Source organism: Dendrobates tinctorius, unplaced genomic scaffold (assembly GCF_039654945.1).
Source record: "Dendrobates tinctorius isolate UK_male_01 unplaced genomic scaffold, ASM3965494v1 ptg000040l, whole genome shotgun sequence".
In the NCBI taxonomy this organism is placed as follows: domain Eukaryota; kingdom Metazoa; phylum Chordata; class Amphibia; order Anura; family Dendrobatidae; genus Dendrobates; species Dendrobates tinctorius.
Window position 1 is genome coordinate 759608 of NW_027361708.1, and position 17557 is coordinate 777164.

Sequence of the window (17557 nt, forward strand, 5' to 3'; positions counted from 1 at the left end):
GTTCGAACCGGACATGGACTTTTTCCCGGAAGTCCGTTTTTCGGTTCAGTGCCGAATAAAGTTTGTTGAAAGGCTGCTGCGCAGCCAATCAACAAGCTTTTAGACTGTGGGCACTTCTGGAGCCATCACAGCTACTTGGCATACCTATGATTGGCCAGCGCAACAAGTGATTTGGCCTGTATGAATACCAGATAACAGGTGGCACCGCCATTGTGCTGTGACTAGCATAGACACAGGTCGAGGGACAGTGTAAAAGAAATAAATAAAAGTAAAATGACGTGAGGGCCCCTGTAAATTTAATAACCAACCAAGTGAGAGCAGACAGTTGTGAGCTGGTCTTATGCAGCCGGGTGTCAGCTGATTATCACAGCTGACACCCGGCACTACGTGCCAGGGGTGGTCATGGACCGCCCCCAGCACAATAACCCCTGGCACGCTGAGATCAAACATCATCACAGTGTACCATGGGCACAGGGAAGAATCGCGCAGGGAGTGGGCTCCCTGCGTGCTTCCCTATGACCCTCGGAGCAACGCGATGTGCTTGCGTTAATCCGAGGGTTTGCTCCCTGCAGGCTCCCAGATTCAATATGGCCGAGGGAGCCTTCGGAGTCCTGCAGGGAGGCGGCTTTCTCAGTGCCAGCTGAGAGCAGACACTGAGAAAGCCTCTGCTGTGCCTGTCAGATCTCTGATCTGACACAGTGCACTGCAAAGTGTCAGATCAGCGATCTGACACTATAGAGTGATGTCCCCACCTGGGACAATATAATAAAGTGAAAAAAAAAACACGTGTAAAAATCTTTTTTAAAAAATTCCTAAATAAGTAATAAAAAAAATATTCCCTAATAAATTCTTTTTTTTTGTAAATTAAAAAAAAACAATAAAAGTGCACATATTTAGTATCGCCGTGTCCGTAACGACCCACCCTATAAAACTGTCCCACTAGTTAACCCCTATAATGAAACCCTTCAAAAAAAAAAAACAAGGCAAAAAACAATGCTTCATCATACTGCCGATCAAAAAGTGCAATAACACGCAATCAAAAAGACGAATATAAATAAACATGGTACCGCTGAAAACGTCATCTTGTCCCACAGAAAAGAGCCGCCATAAAGCGTCATCAGCAAAAAAATAAAAAAGTTATAGCTCGCAGAATAAAGCCATGCAAAAATAATTATTTTTTTATATAAAATTGTTTTTATTGTATAAAAGCGCCAAAACATAAAAAAATGAAATAATTGAGGTATTGCTGTAATCGTACTAACCTGAAGAATAAAACTGCTTTATCAATTTTACAACACGCGGAATGCTGTAAACACCCCTCCTCCCCAAAAGAAATTCATGAAACGCTGATTTTTGTTCATTCTGCCTCCCAAAAATCAGAATAAAAAGCAATCAAAAAATGTCACGTGCTCGAAAATGGTACCAATAAAAACGTCAACTCTTCCCGCAAAAAATAAGACCTCAATTGATTCTGTGGCTCAAAATATGGAAAAATTATAGCTCTCAAAATGTGGTGATGCAAAAACTATTTTTACAATAAAAAGTGTCTATTCGCATGTGACAGCTGCCAAACATAAAGACCCGCTATAAATAGCAAATCAAACCCCCCTTTATCACCCCCTTAGTTAGGGAAAAATAATAAAATAAAAAAAATGTATTTATTTCCATTTTCCCATTAGGGTTAGGAGTGTGTTAGGGTTAGGGCTAGGGTTGGGATTAGGGGTGTGTTAGGGTTAGGGCTAGGGTTAGAGGTGTGTTGGGATTAGGGTTGGGGCTAGGGTTGGGATTAGGGGTGTGTTGGGGTTAGGGTTAGAATTGGGGGGTTTCCACTGTTTAGGCACATCAGGGGCTCTCCAAACGCGACATGGCGTCTAATCTCAATTCCAGCCAATTCTGCACTGAAAAAGTCAAACGGTGCTCCTTCCCTTCCAAGCTCTGCCATGATCCCAAACAGTGGTTTACCCCCACAAATGGGGTATCGGCGTACTCAGGACAAATTGCACAATAACTTTTGACGTTGTTTCCATGGGGAAAATGAAAATTGGGGGTGAAAAGATCATTTTTGTGGAAAAAATATATTTTTTTAATTGTACAGCTGTACGTTATAAACTTCTGTGAAGCCCTTGGGCTAAACTTCTCACCACACTTCTAGATAAGTTCCTTGAGGGGGTTATAGTTTCCAAAATGGGGTCAATTGTGGGGGGTTTCCACTGTTTAGGCACATCAGGTGCTCTCCAAACACGACATGCCGTTCGATCTCAATTCCAGCCAATTTTGCATTGAAAAAGTCAAACGGCGCTCCTTCCCTTCTGAGCTCTGCCATGCACCGAAACAGTGGTTCCCCCCACATATCAGGTATCAACGTACTCAGGACAAATTGCACAATAACTTTTGCAGTCCAATTTCTCCTGTTACCCTTGGTAAAATAAAAAAATTGGACCTTAAGTAATTTTTTTGTGAAAAAAAAGTTAAATGTTAATTTTTTTTAAAACATTCAAAAAATTCCTGTGAAACACCTTAAGGGATAATACATTTCTTGAATGTGGTTTTGAGCACCTTGAGGGGTGCATTTTCTAGAATGGTGTCACTTTTGGGTATTTTCTATCATATAGACCCTTCATAGTGACTTCAAATGTGATGTGGTCCCTAAAAAAAAAATGGTGTAAAAATGAGAACTCGCTGGTGAACTTTTAACCCTCATAACTTCCTAACAAAAAAAATTTTGGTTCCAAAATTGTGCTGATGTAAAGTAGACATGTGGGAAATGTTATATATTAAGTATTTTGTGTGCCATATCTCTGATTTAAGGTCACAAAAATTCAAAGTTGTAAAATTGCGAAATTTTCAAAAATTTCGCCAAATTTCCGTTTTTTTCGCAAATAAACGCAAGTTATGTGAATGAAATTTTACCTCTAACATGAAGTACAATGTGTCACGAGACAACAATGTCAGGATCACCAGGATCCATGGAAGCATTCCAGAGTTATTACTTCATAAAATTGGCCCGGTCATTAACATGCAAACCACTCTTGGGAGTAAAGGGGTTAAATACAGGGTTTGTAATGGGGATGTCTGATAGATCTCTTGGGGTGTCTGGTCACGAGGCTCCGTTCCCAGCCAGGCTGAGCTGTGATGAGATTCCTGTCGTTTGCACGTTAATGACCGGGCAAATTTTTACAATTCTGACCACTGTCCCTTTATGAGGTAATAACTCTGGAACACTTCCATGGATCCCGGTGATTCTGATATTGTTTTCTCTTGACATATTGTACTTCATGATAGTGATAAAAATTGCTTTGACATGACTGGCATGTATTTGTGAAAAAAACGGAAATTTGGCAAAAATGTTAACAATTTCGCAATTTTATATTTTTATGCCCTTATGCCCTTAATTATGGCACACAAAAAACTTAATAAGTAACATTTCCCACATGGTTACTTTACATCAGCACTATTTTGAAACCAAATTTTTTTTTGTTAGGACGTTATAAGGGTTAAAAGTTGGCCAGCGATTTCTCGTTTTTACAACACCATTTTATTTTTAGGGACCACATCACATTTGAAGTCACTTTGAGGGGTCTATATGATAGAAAATACCCAAAATTGACACCATTCTAAAAACTGCACCCCCTCAAGGTGCTCAAAACCACATTCAAGAAGTTTATTAACCCTTCAGGTGTTTCACAGGAATTTTTTGAATGTTTAAAAACAATGAACATTTAACTTTTTTTCACACAAAAAAATTAGTTCAGGAACAATTTTTTTTATTTTACCAAGGGTAACAGGATAAATTAGACTGCAAAAGTTATTGAGCAATTTCTCCTGAGTACGCTGATACCTGATATGTGAGGGGGAACCACTGTTTCGGCACATGGCAGAGCTCAGAAGGGAAGCAGCGCCGTTTGACTTTTTCGGCTGGAGTCACACACAAGGAATAAAAAATCGGTCCCATTTTAACGGTCCGAAATCGCACAAAGGTATCTTAACCAGTGATGCTTTTTTGATGCGATTTTTCTTCATTGATGCGATTTTAATAGCATGTAAGCATCCTTTTGACATCCGTCTGGCAAGATTCTATCGCAGGATAGCAAAATGGACAAATAATGGAGCCCAATGACAGGTTTCCCCACACAAACGAATTAATAGATCTAGACACATATATATATATATATATATATATATATTTTATACAACCCCTTAAATTAACCCCTACAAGTCCAAAATTTAACCCACAAACACTCATCAAATTAATAGTGATAGACATACCAAAAAAGACATGAAATGAAATGGTTAACTATATGTAAACCATGTGTCATTTCATGTCAGGCAGGAGAATAAATATCCAAAAGCCGGCAAATGTTTCTGCGGCTATTCTGCTTTGATGAACTGTATGAATTAGAAATATTTGTATAAATGTGTCTCTATGACATGTATAAAATATATATATATATATAATATATATATATACACATATATAGTGTCTAGATATAATCATTCTTTCTTTATTTAACCAGTCTCTGTGATTTTACTGTATAGGAATAAAGAATTGCCGGCTTTTGCTAAAGGACACCGGGTGCGATTTTATCGCAACTCACACATCGGGTCCGTTTTTAGTCCCATTTTTTCTCGCCGCCATAGACTTGTATTGTCGAATCCGATCCAAAAATCGGTGACAATCGCAGCATGCTGCGATTGTCTCGGTCAGAGGATCGGATGCGATAAAAAAATCGCATGATGTGAGCTGCCCCATAGAATAACATGGGTTCGAATGCAATGCGATTTTTTATCGCATTGTATTCGTCCGTTTTATTCGCCAGTGTGACCGCGGCCTTACACGCAAAATTGGCTGGAAATCAGATTGGACGCCATGTCACGTTTGGAGAGCCCCTGATGTGCCTAAACAGTGGAAACCCCCCACAAGTGACCCCGTTTTGGAAACTAGACTAGAGTTGAGCGACTTTGGTAGGATCGGGTTTCATAAAACAAAATTTGTTTCAGATGAAACTGGTCCGACTAGGGCAAAAAAGTCGGAGTTTCATCCGAAACCCGACCCCAATGCAAGTCAATGGGAAATAAAAGACGGCATTGAGCGGATGACATTCATCCACTCAATGCCGACTTTTATTTCCCATTGACTTGCGTTGGGGTCGGGTTTCGGACGAAACTCCGACTTTTTTTGACCAAAGTCACTCAACTCTAAACTAGACCCCCAAGGAAATTATCTAGATATGTGGCGAGAACTTTGAACCCCCAAGGGCTTCACAGAAGTCTATAACGAACAGCAGTAAAATTTAAAAAATAATTTTTTTCTACAAAAATGATCTTTTCACCCCAAATTTTAATTTTCCCAAGGGTAACAGGACAGGACCCTGAGCGGTGTGACTGCCTGCAACCATCCTGGAATACATAGGGTCACTTTTTGTAGAGAGCTGGATTTACACTGCAGGATTCCTAGGACTGCTTATTGCCCAATAATCTGTGTGTAAACAGACAGCCGATCACCCAAACAATGAACAAAACAATTCTTGGCTAAAATGATTTTCAATCTGGCTTAAAAATAATCCCACTCAGTAACACATCCTTCTTTGTAACCAGTATGTGCTGCTGAGAGCAATAATAATCTATGCACACAAAACAATCTATACTGATCATCCTGTGAGCATAAGAAATGGGCTATCAGCTATTGGCCAACAAGTAACTGATTGATTGTCAATATATATCACAGACATTTAGCAAGGCAGAATAAATCATTGGTGGCTCAGTGGTGTGTATATATATATATATATATATATATACACACACACACACACACCTGCAGCGCATGCAGGGCCCCCTCCACAGTGCGTGCAGCCGGGCCCCCCCTCCCTAAGGTGCAAAGTGCAGCCAGAGCCATTGTAAATGTAAAGTGCCAGGCTGCCAGCACAGTGAGGGGACACATTTAACAAAAAAAATCCACCCCCAGCCGGGCTCACCGAGTCACCGTCTTGTGTGTGTCCCTCTCCCTGAGTGAGAGAGGCTCATGATGAATGTTTTCTGCTTTCTGCTTCTTGCAATGCAGGTGTGCTGCTCTCTGGCTGCTAGGAGGCGTGGCGTTCTTATGCAAATCCAGCCAGAGACTTCAGCCAACTGCTGACCAGGAAACAAGGAAAGGGGGCTTCAAGGGGCCAGGGGGTATACAGCGGCCGGCAGCCATCGCTTACATTTAATTAAAGGAGATAGTACTGTGTCAGCACAGCACAGCTGCCAAACCGCAGCGGCCGTCGCGGGCCCCCTCACCCATCCGGGCCCTCTCACCTCTCCGGGCCCCATAGTAGCTGCATGGTCTGCTACTATTGACGGTACGCCCCTGGAGAGCCCCTAATGTGCCTAAACTGTGGAAACCCCCCACAAGTGACCCCATATTGGAAACTAAACCCACCAAGGAACTTACCTAGATGTGTGGTGAGCATTTTGAACCCCCAAGTGCTTCACAAAAGTTTATAAGGCCCAGGCTTGAAAATAAAAAAATCATATTTTTTCCACAAACATGATCTTTTAGTCCCCAATTTTGTATTTACCCAAGGGTAACAGGAGAAATTAGACCCCAAAAGTTGTTGTCCAATTTGTATTGAGTACGCTGAAACCCCATACGTGTGAGAAAACTACTGTATGAAAAAACAAAAATGGAAAGCGCACATAGGGTGTATTGTCTTGAAGAACCACAATAGCAAGCAAGCCCAATCAGTTAGACTCACCTGCTGAAGTTGTGTGAGTCACAACAAACTGGGAATCACTCATAAAGGTCAGGTCGTCGCTGGTATCCCGCTGGTAGTAAATGAAACAAATCCAAAGTGGAATAAAGAGCCGGGCTGAATAAACCGCGCTGACCAGAAAAAAACGCACCTTCGGCAGTCCATATAATAAAAAACGTCTTTAATAAGCCTACGCGTTTCGTGGCAAAACCAGCCACTTCATCAGCGCTGACCAGAAAAAAACGCACCTTCGGCAGTCCATATAATAAAAAACGTCTTTAATAAGCCTACGCGTTTCGTGGCAAAACCAGCCACTTCATCAGGGCATGATGAAGTGGCTGGTTTTGCCACGAAACGCGTAGGCTTATTAAAGAAGTTTTTTATTATATGGACTGCCGAAGGTGCGTTTTTTTCTCATCAGCGCGGTTTATTCAGCCCGGCTCTTTTTTCCACTTTGGATTTGATTCAAAAACTACTGTATGGGCACACGTCGGGGCATGGAAGGGAAGTAGTGACGTTTTGGAATGTAGACTTTTGATGGAATGGTCTGCAGGTGCCGTGTCGCGTTTGGAGAGCCTCTGATGTGCCTAAGCTGTTGAAACCCCCACAAGTGACCTCATTTTGGAAACTAGACCCCCCAAGGAACTTATCTAAATGTGTGGTGTGCACTTTGAACCCCCAAGTGCTTCACAGAAGTTTATAACGTAGAGCCATGAAAATAAAAAAATCATATTTTTTTCCTCAAAAATTGTAATTTTGCCCTCATTTTATATTTTCCCAAGAGTAACAGGAGAAATTGGACCCCAAAAGTTGTTGTGCAATTTGTCCTGAGTACGCTGATACCCCACATGTGGGGGTAAACCACTGTTTTGGCGCATGGCAGAGCTTGGAAAGGAAGGAGCACCGTTTGATTTTTTCAACGCAGAATTGGCTGGAATTGAGATCAGACGCCATGTTGCGTTTGGAGAACACCTGATGTGCCTAAACAGTGGAAACCCCCCAATTCTAACTCTAACCCAAACCCCAACACATCCCTAACCCTAATCTCAGCCATAACCCTAGCCCTAACCCTACTGGGAAAATGGAAATAAATACATTTTTTAATTTTATTATTTTTCCCTAACTAAGGGGGTGATAAAGGGGGGTTTGATGTACTATTTATAGCGGGTTTTTATGTTTGGCAGCTGTCACACGCTAAAAGACGCTTTTTATTGTAAAAATAGTTTTTGTATCACCACATTTTGAGAGCTATAATTTTTCCATATTTTGGCCCACAGTCATGTGAGGTCTTATTTTTTGTGGGACGAGTTGACGTTTTTATTGGTACTATTTTCGGGCACGTGACTTTTTTTATTGCTTTTTATTCCGATTTTTGGGATGCAGAATGAACAAAAACCAGCATTTCATGAATTTCTTTTTTTTGGGGGGGCGTTTACACCGTTCCGCGTGTGGTAAAATTGATAAAAAGGTTTTATTCTTCGGGTCAGTACGGAAAAGTGATATCTCATTTATGTCATTTTTTATGTTTTGTCGCTTTTATGCAATGAAAACAATTTAAAAAAAAATTATTTTTTCATCGCTTTATCCTGCGAGCTATAACTTTTTAATTTTTTCGCTGATGACGCTGTGTGGTGGCTCTTATTTATTGCGGGACAAGATGATGTTTTCAACGGTACCGTGGTAATTTATATCCGTCTTTTTGATGGCAGAAAGGGGTTAAAACTTGATACCAAATATCCAAAAGGTATGAATTCACGCAATGATTTGTTTTACATTAATTACGTGTTGTAAATTTATTCATATAAATTTATGCTTCTTTGTGCTTTCACTCAGTCACACCTTGAGCATATGTAATGAAATTTTGTACACATCATTGACTGGCTCTTCGTTTCTATTTATGTCTTGTCATTGTGTTTCACCATATCCTATGACTAAGGGTGCGTTTATCGCACCAGAAATGCGTCAGGTGTTTTCTGTTTTTAACTACGGCTTGACATGACTTAATAAAATTTTGTGATTTTATTTTATGAGTAGGAGTGCCGGATCGTTTTCCCACCATGGCTGCGCTCACCAGCGGAACGAGCACCCATCTGTCTGTCTTTAGATTACGTCGACAGCTCCCAGACCTCTCATTCCGTCACTGGAGTTCAGCAGCCCCCGGAGGAAGCCCACACAAAATGCGCGTTAGGGCTGCCTTTTTGCTGTGCTCTCTCACAAGGGTCACTATGGATAAGATGACTGCGTCATGACCTAATCCCCTATGTACCATTCTTAGTCGTGTGATACTCTTTTGCTTTTTTATTTTTTATATATTTTTTTGTACTGGGTTAATACAAATTACACTACAATATTTATATACTTTGTGGATACCACTTGATATGTGCAGAGTGTACCTAATACTATGAGACGGCTTAATAAACTACTGCTTGACGCCATCTGCTGTCCCTAGAGTTATTTGCTTACATTATGGATATCAGACTCCTGGCATACCCTGTCCATAAGGATACAAGGTCATTCTGACTTACCCATGCCCTACACTCTTCTGTGTGAGATTGCATTTTTGTGACATCCTGTGCCATCACCTTTTTTTGTGATATTTTCTGTGAAATAATTCGTTATATTTTTATATGAATGGTTTTTGGACTTTTTTGACTCCAAGTCGCTAAGGCCTCTTTCACACTTCAGTTTTTTGCATCAGTCAAAATCTGCCAAAAGGACGGATGGCGGATCCGTTTTAGTAGTGATGACAACGGATGTCACCCGTCCGTTTTTTTGACGGATACGACAAATGAAGAATTTTAAAGGAATCGCAGCCTGGAAAAAGAGAGAGAGAGAGAGAGAGAGAGAATTTCGGGTTAAATCAGTGTCTGGAGGATTCGCAAGAGAAACGTTGCAAGCTCCGTTTTGAAATCTTTGAGGATGGTGACGGACAGCAACTTTTGGCGGATCCTCAAAAAAAACGGATGCAACGGACGGCAATCCATCACAATCCGCCATTAATGGAAGTCAATGGGGAAAAAAACGGATCCTCAAAAGAAAATTGAGGATCCGTTTTTTTCAAAACCTGGCGGATTGTGACTGATTGTAAAAAACTGAAGTGTGAAAGAGGCCTTATAGGTTTCATGTATAGTAGAGTGTCCTTCATTACTTGCTGCCAATTTGGCTATCTCCAGTAATTGTTCTAATTGCTTAATTTTCTAAATATGCTTTTTGTTTGGATACTTTTCATTAGTAATTGGGAGGCGTCTATAAGGCACCTATCCATTACTAACCCCACAGTGATATTGTATGAAAACACAGACACCAGAATAAAGGCCTTTATTTGAAATAATGACAGACTCCTTTAATAATCTTAATTAAATCATACTTACCGAATGCCTAATCCACCGACGCCAACATCTCCTGCAACAAAACTAGTTGTGCTCAGTCTGTCTCAGCCCTTATCCAAATGCATGTCACTTACTAAAGCCACCTTCATCCTTTTATTGTGTGGTATAAAAGGGAATTCTCCTTGATATACCGTATACCAGCATTATCTGCTTGTGTCCACTGTCTCTGCACCTTGGCATTCTCACCTTTTTTAGCAAAGGCACTTTCGTGTCACTCGACCTCTTAGACTAAATTCAAAGTTAAATTTTAAACCTATTTTTTGCTATACCTCACACGAATGCAGACATATGGGCGGGCCGATACGCGGAGGCACAGACGCGAGCGGCCGACACACGGACGCAGACACGCGTGGGCGGGCCGACACATGGATGCAGACGCGCGGGCGGGCCGACACACTGACGAAGACGCACGGGCGGGCCGACACATGGATGCAGACGCGCGGGCCGACACATGGATGCAGACGTGCAGGCGGGCCGATACACGGACGCAGACGCACGGGCCGACACATGGATGCAGACGCGCGGGCGGGCCGACACATGGAAGCAGACGCGCAGGCGGGCCGATACACGGACGCAGACGCACGGGCCGACACACGGACGCAGACGCACGGGCGGGCCGACTCAGGGACGCAGACGCGCGGGCCGACACATGGACGCAGACACGCGTGGGCGGGCCGATACGCGGAGGCACAGACGCTAGCGGGCAGACACATTGACGCAGACACGCGTGGGCGGGCCGACACATGGATGCAGACGCGCGGGCGGGCCGATACACTGACGAAGACGCACGGGTGGGCCGACACATGGATGCAGACGCGCGGGCGGGCCGACACATGGATGCAGACGTGCAGGCGGGCCGATACACGGACGCAGACGCACGGGCCGACACATGGATGCAGACGCGCGGGCGGGCCGACACATGGAAGCAGACGCGCAGGCGGGCCGATACACGGACGCAGACGCACGGGCCGACACACGGACGCAGACGCACGGGCGGGCCGACTCAGGGACGCAGACGCGCGGGCCGACACATGGACGCAGACACGCGTGGGTGGGCCGATACGCGGAGGCACAGACGCGAGCGGGCCGACACATGGACGCAGACACGCGTGGGCGGGCCAACACATGGATGCAGACGCGCGGGCGGGCCGATACACTGATGAAGACGCACGGGCGGGCCGACACATGGATGCAGACGCGCGGGCGGGCCGACACATGGATGCAGACGCACGGGCGGGCCGACACACTGACGAAGACGCACGGGCGGGCCGACACATGGATGCAGATGCACGGGCGGGCCGACACATGGATGCAGACGCGCGGGCGGGCCGATACACGGACGCAGACGCACGGGCCGACACATGGACGCAGACGCACGGGCGGGCCGACACATGGATGCAGACGCGCGGGCGGGCCGACACATGGATGCAGACGCACGGGCGGGCCGACACATGGATGCAGACGCACGGGCGGGCCGACACACTGACGAAGACGCACGGGCGGGCCGACACATGGATGCAGAAGCACGGGCGGGCCGACACATGGATGCAGACGCGCGGGCGGGCCGATACATGGATGCAGACGCGCGGGCCGACACATGGATGCAGACACACGGGCGGGCCGACACACTGACGAAGACGCACGGGCGGGCCGACACATGGATGCAGATGCACGGGCGGGCCGACACATGGATGCAGACGCACGGGCGGGCCGACTCAGGGATGCAGACGCGCGGGCCGACACATGGACGCAGACACGCGTGGGCGGGCCGATACACGGAGGCACAGACGCGAGCGGGCCGACACATGGATGCAGACGCGCGGGCGGGCCGACACACTGACGAAGACGCACGGGCGGGCCGACACATGGACGCAGACACGCGTGGGCGGGCCGATACACTGAGGCACAGACGCGAGCGGGCCGACACATGGATGCAGACGCGCGGGCGGGCCGACACACTGACGAAGACGCACGGGCGGGCCGACACATGGACGCAGACACACGTGGGCGGGACGATACACGGACGCAGACGCGCGGTAGGGATGAAACACGGACGCGCACACACAGGCAGGCTTATACACTGACACACGTACTTACACAGTAACCGCACGTATCGGTCACACACCCACACATAGATACATACCATTAAGCCAGTGGCGCCTGAGAGCCGGCCTCAGCGGACAACGGGAGCAGGAAGTCAGGGGTCAGTACTTCCGTTGCTCTGCAGTGCCGCTCTATGCACCAATCACTGAGGGCCTTCCGCCTTCTGAGTCCCGCCCACAGGTTTCCTCTGGTGACTGCGGCCTCCGCAGCTCATTGTGTGTAACCGTGGGAGGCCTGCCCTGTGTCACGGCATTTAGACAAGTGAGGGGTTTGGCGGCCATGAACCTCCGGGAGTTCCGGGGCCCGTGCAGTCGCCAAAACCACCTCTATCACTCAGGCCCTTAAGACCAATGGAGGGCCCCGCCCAGGGAGCAAGTGCCTCCCGGCCCAGCATCAGACAGCGACAGCACTGTGTGCGGCGCAGTGACCGAGTCCGTGGGCGCACAGAGTATGTAGGAGACAAAGGGCTGGCACCGTGTAGTTGCTGCTGCAGCCCAGCAGGCGTTTGCCAATCCGCACCTGGCGAGTGCCATATGGCAATGACTAATGACTGCCCATTAACATCAATAGGAAAGGGCTTGAGACATTCTGAGTGAATTTATAGCAGAATTTCTTTACAATTCACTTAAAGAATATCTTTGTGACCGCGCCCTTAAAGGGAACCTGTCACCCCCCCAGGGCGTTTTTCAGTTAAAGGTGGCTCTTCTTTTTCTGACCCCCAGTAATGCCAAAATATTGACTTTTATAAATAGCTCCTCATGCCTGTAATGTGTCCCCCTCTATCAGCCGCCTACCATCCGCCAATCATGCCTGTGCAGCGCCTCGGCGCCGCCCACTATCTGTCCATCATGATGCCCCGTGCGTCGCTGCTTCTTGATTTGAATGCTGGCGCCTGCGCTGTGACAAGTTTTCGGGCATGCGCAGTGCGTGCTGACCGAGAACAACATCAGGCAATTGCGCCTGCGTGTTGTGGAGGCCCCAGCCCCGCAGTGTGAATACGTCATAACACACTGCGGGGCGGGATCTGGGGCTTCCACAACACGCAGGAGCAATAGCCTGATGTCCGAAAACACTTGTCACAGCGCAGGCGCCGGCATTCAAGTCAAGAGGAGGCAGCGACGCACGGGGCATCATGATGGACAGATGGTGGGCGGCGCCGAGGCGCTGCACAGGCATGATTGACGGATGGTAGGCGGCTGATAGAGGTGGGACACATCATACCTGTGGAACACATTACAGGCATGAGGAGCTAATTATAAAAGTCTATTTTGGCATTACTGGGGTTCAGAAAAAGAAGAGTCACCTTCAAGAATGCAGCCTTAGTGCTGCTGAAGGTGGCTCTTTAACTTAAAAACGCCCTGAGGAGGTGACAGGTTCCCTTTAAGGCTACTTTCACACATCAGGTTTTCGGCGTCAGGCGCGATCCGGCGTCGTGCCGGAATGCCGAATCCGGCAAATGTTTTGTAAAACCTGAAGTGCCGGATCCGGTTTTCTGCCGGATCCGTCTTGTTCTTGACAGACAAAACCGGATCCGTCTCATCCGGTTCATCCGTTTTACTATCCGTTTTTCTATCTGTTTTTCGACGGATTACGCCGGATCCGGTTTTTAAAATTGACCCTTGTGGCCTTCCGAACGGGATTGGATACTGGAAAACTAGATATAGCATGTTCCTACAGCCCTTCTTTGACAGGTTGTAGAGAAGAAAGTGCATGTTGGAGAGAAGAGCAAGTTACTGGCGAAGATGGATGTTGTCATTGGAAATATTACCACTAGAAGTTCTGTGACGGTTTCAGGGACAATTTTCCACTATACTTTATGTCACCTCAAGGCAGAGTACACTGGGATGACAGAGTGTGAAAGATTTGTGCCCTAAACTTGTGTACCTTCTGGACCAACAGTATATACCTTTGCCAACCAAAGTTGGCTATCTTGTCATGGTCTTACTATTTTTAGCTTTAGGCCACAGGTGTGTACCTGGTTGTGTTTTATGCAAAGTATTTCACCTTTTAACAAAAGTTGTGTACATTGGTAGGAAATCACCAACAATAAACACAACTTTTTAGGTGAAATACTTTGCTTCAAACACAACCAGGAACACAACTGTGGCAAAAAGCTAAAATTTACCCACAGTTATATACCTGGTTTTGAATACCTTTTTACCTTTGAAATACCCTGTATTTAACCTTTTTTTAAAACATAGTTCGCCACAGAAAGAAATGACAGACAACCATTGTGAAACGAATTTAACTTTTATTTAAATTTTTTTTTTTTTATGTTTTTAAAGTGCAAAAAACTTTTTTAATAAAGGTTTTAAACCCAATGGGCATTTTTATTACAACAAAAAAACATTACAAATCTGTGTACTGTGGGGTGGAAATACTGCTGGAGGGGCTGCGGGACACTTCGACACTGGGTGTGTGGAGAGAGGACTGGGATCGTGGTGGGGAAGGAACAGTTAGAGGTGAAGGTGTGGAAAAAGCTACAGAATGGGTGGACATGTGGGAGGCAGAAGAGGTGGTGGGCGGTGGAGTGGAGGGTTGGGCAGGGACTGTAGGAGCAGATGATGTTGATGGAAAGTTGTATGGGGAAGGAGTTTGGTACGGGGAAGGAGTTTGGGACGGGGAAGGAGTTTGGGACGGGGCAGGTTGCTGGAAGTGGGGAGATGTCTGGTACTGGTGAGGTTGCTGGTATGTAATAGGAGGGGGAGGATGGAAAGTGGCTGGAGGGGGTGCAGATGTAATAGAAGGGGGAGGATGGAAAGTGGCTGGAGGGGGTGCAGGTGGAGGAACTACAGTGGTGGGAGGTGGAGGTTGGGAGGTAACCTGCTGTAGAGCACCGTGGCACGAATGCATTACATGCATCTGCTGGGTAGGAGATAGTGTTGCCATGCGCTCCACAACAGACCTGAAAAAGGTGTGGTTTGGCGAAGATCTTGCTTCTGAATGCATGGTTTGCAGAAGTGTCTTCACCTCCAGAATGCTGGAGTTGATCTGCTGAAAGCCTGCGGCGATTTGCTCTGACAAGACTTTGAGACAGTTCTGGAAAGATGCATTCAGATGCAATAACTCTTGCGCATAACTCTTTTCCTGACCCCTCTGCCGCTGCCGCCCAGTACCCGCAGGTGTACTAGAGGCGGCAGAAGGGTGGGGTAAAGGGAAAGCGATCTCCTCACCAGCAGCTTCATGTAATGTAGGCGGCCACGATGCTCCTGTGCTGGTGGATGGGACAGATGGGTCGAATGTGTGGGAAGGCTGGGAAGGTGCAGATGTACCGGGGCGGTCGAAGTGTCCCTCGGTGCCGGTCTCCTCAGGGATCGCCTCAGAAGGGTCCAATCGTGCAGGCTCCCGAGTGCTGCTCACCGTGCTGTGTAATAAAGGAAAAAAAAACAAAATGCTGACATGGTATGGCCCTGGCTGAAAAAAAAAAGTTACATCTAACATTCTTTTCACATGTGGTGTGTAATATTTACCTTCTGGTGAGCATTGTTTCCCGGAGGAACGACAGGGCTTGTGCGTACTTGTACTTGCTCCTGCGTCCTCCAGATCCACTCGGGGCCCGCATCTCTTTATTGAACTCCTTCTTGAAACGATCCCTCACAGACCGCCACCGATTCACAATTCTGTTCCCTGAAACGAGAAAGGAGTGGTTAGTATACAACATCAGTGTTTCACAAACTCCAGTCCTCATGGTCCCCAGGGGTCATGTTTTCAGGATTTCCATAGTAAATAGAAATCCTGAACACATGATCCGTGGGGACCACGAGGACTGGAGTTCGGGAAACACTGGTTTACATCAAGCAACCGTTACTGTATATACTTACACTCTTTAATCTGGGCCCGAGCTTCGAGGTCCTCCCAGCGGCCCACAAGGAGAGAACAGATTTCCTCCCAGAGTCGTCGGGTAATGATCAGGTCAGCGTGGCGGCGGTCAGCCATATTCCAGAGCGGCTCCCTTTCTCTGACGAGATCGATGAGGCGGTCCACATCAATCCCTCCATCCTCACCGTCAGAGTCGGGAGCACGCTGTGAAGGCTGTTAAAGAAAAAGACAAAAATAACATAATTAGCCTCCACAAAAGAAATGAAATAAAAAGTGCAAAAAAACAAAGCAAAAATATTTATACTTACACGCTGGTGACCGCCGCGTTGCTGTCGCCGACGACCCTGGGAGGCACTGCGAGGACCTCTTGGCCGAGCACCAGATTGGGAAGACTAGAGAAGAAAACAAAAAATGTTATGTCTTTGGATGTAGGCATTTGTTTGCTGTGTGTGGTCTGCAGAACATTGTTTTCTATGTGTTGTGTGTAGTGTGATGTTGTGTTTCTGCGTTTGATGCAAAAAACTTACCAATTGTGAGCCCACTCCAGGTGTCTGTCCACCCCTTCCTTCTTCTTCTGGGAGCTCCTCTTCATCTTGTGATTCCTGTTTTGAAATAAAAGGCAATGAATAGACATATATTACAGAGATGATGGATTTTGGAAATAAAAACTTACCGTCAAACGCTGACGATGCGAGGGAGGGCTCCCAGAAGAAGATGTGCTGTCCTGTTGATGGCCAGACTCCATGGCTGTGGGTATTGCTGCTGCCAGTGATGCCATTTCTGCTGCTGCTGCATCTCTTTGGCGGCTGTTGAATAAAGAGAAACAAAGGGCCAATGAATATTTTGATATTCCATGGCCCTAGTTTGGAGGAATGGGGGATTTGATAATTACCGTCTCTCATCTGCTTCTGGACTCCCCTCCCGTTCAGCATGCTGCTCCATTTGGGGTGGTGCTGATGGTGCTGCTGCTGCATCTCTTTGGCGGCTGTTGAATAAAGAGAAACAAAGGGCCAATGAATATCTTGATATTCCATGGCCCTAGTTTGGAGGAATGGGGGATTTGATAATTACCGTCTCTCATCTGCTTCTGGACTCCCCTCCCGTTCAGCATGCTGCTCCATTTGGGGTGTTGCTGATGGTGCTGCTGCTGCAGATGTCTGCTGCCTTCTCCTGCTCCTGGTTCTTGGCTTGGGTGGCATGTTGGGTGTGGCTGAGGGTCCCATTGTCTTGCTTTTATATATCTCCTGTGGGCAGAGCTACTGAGCATGCTCAGACCAAAAAAACCGGATCCGGCGCATTGCGGCGCTCATAGGCTTTCATTGTGTGAAAAAGCCGGACGCGCCGGATCCGGCGTGTCCGGCTTTTTCGCCGGAGACAAAAAACGTTACAGTAGACGTTTTTTCCAGACGCCGGATCGCGACACATTGCGACACATTGCCGGATCCGGAGAAAACCGGATGAAACGCATGGCCATCCGGCGCGATCCGGCGCAAATGCAAGTCAATGGGGGGGAAA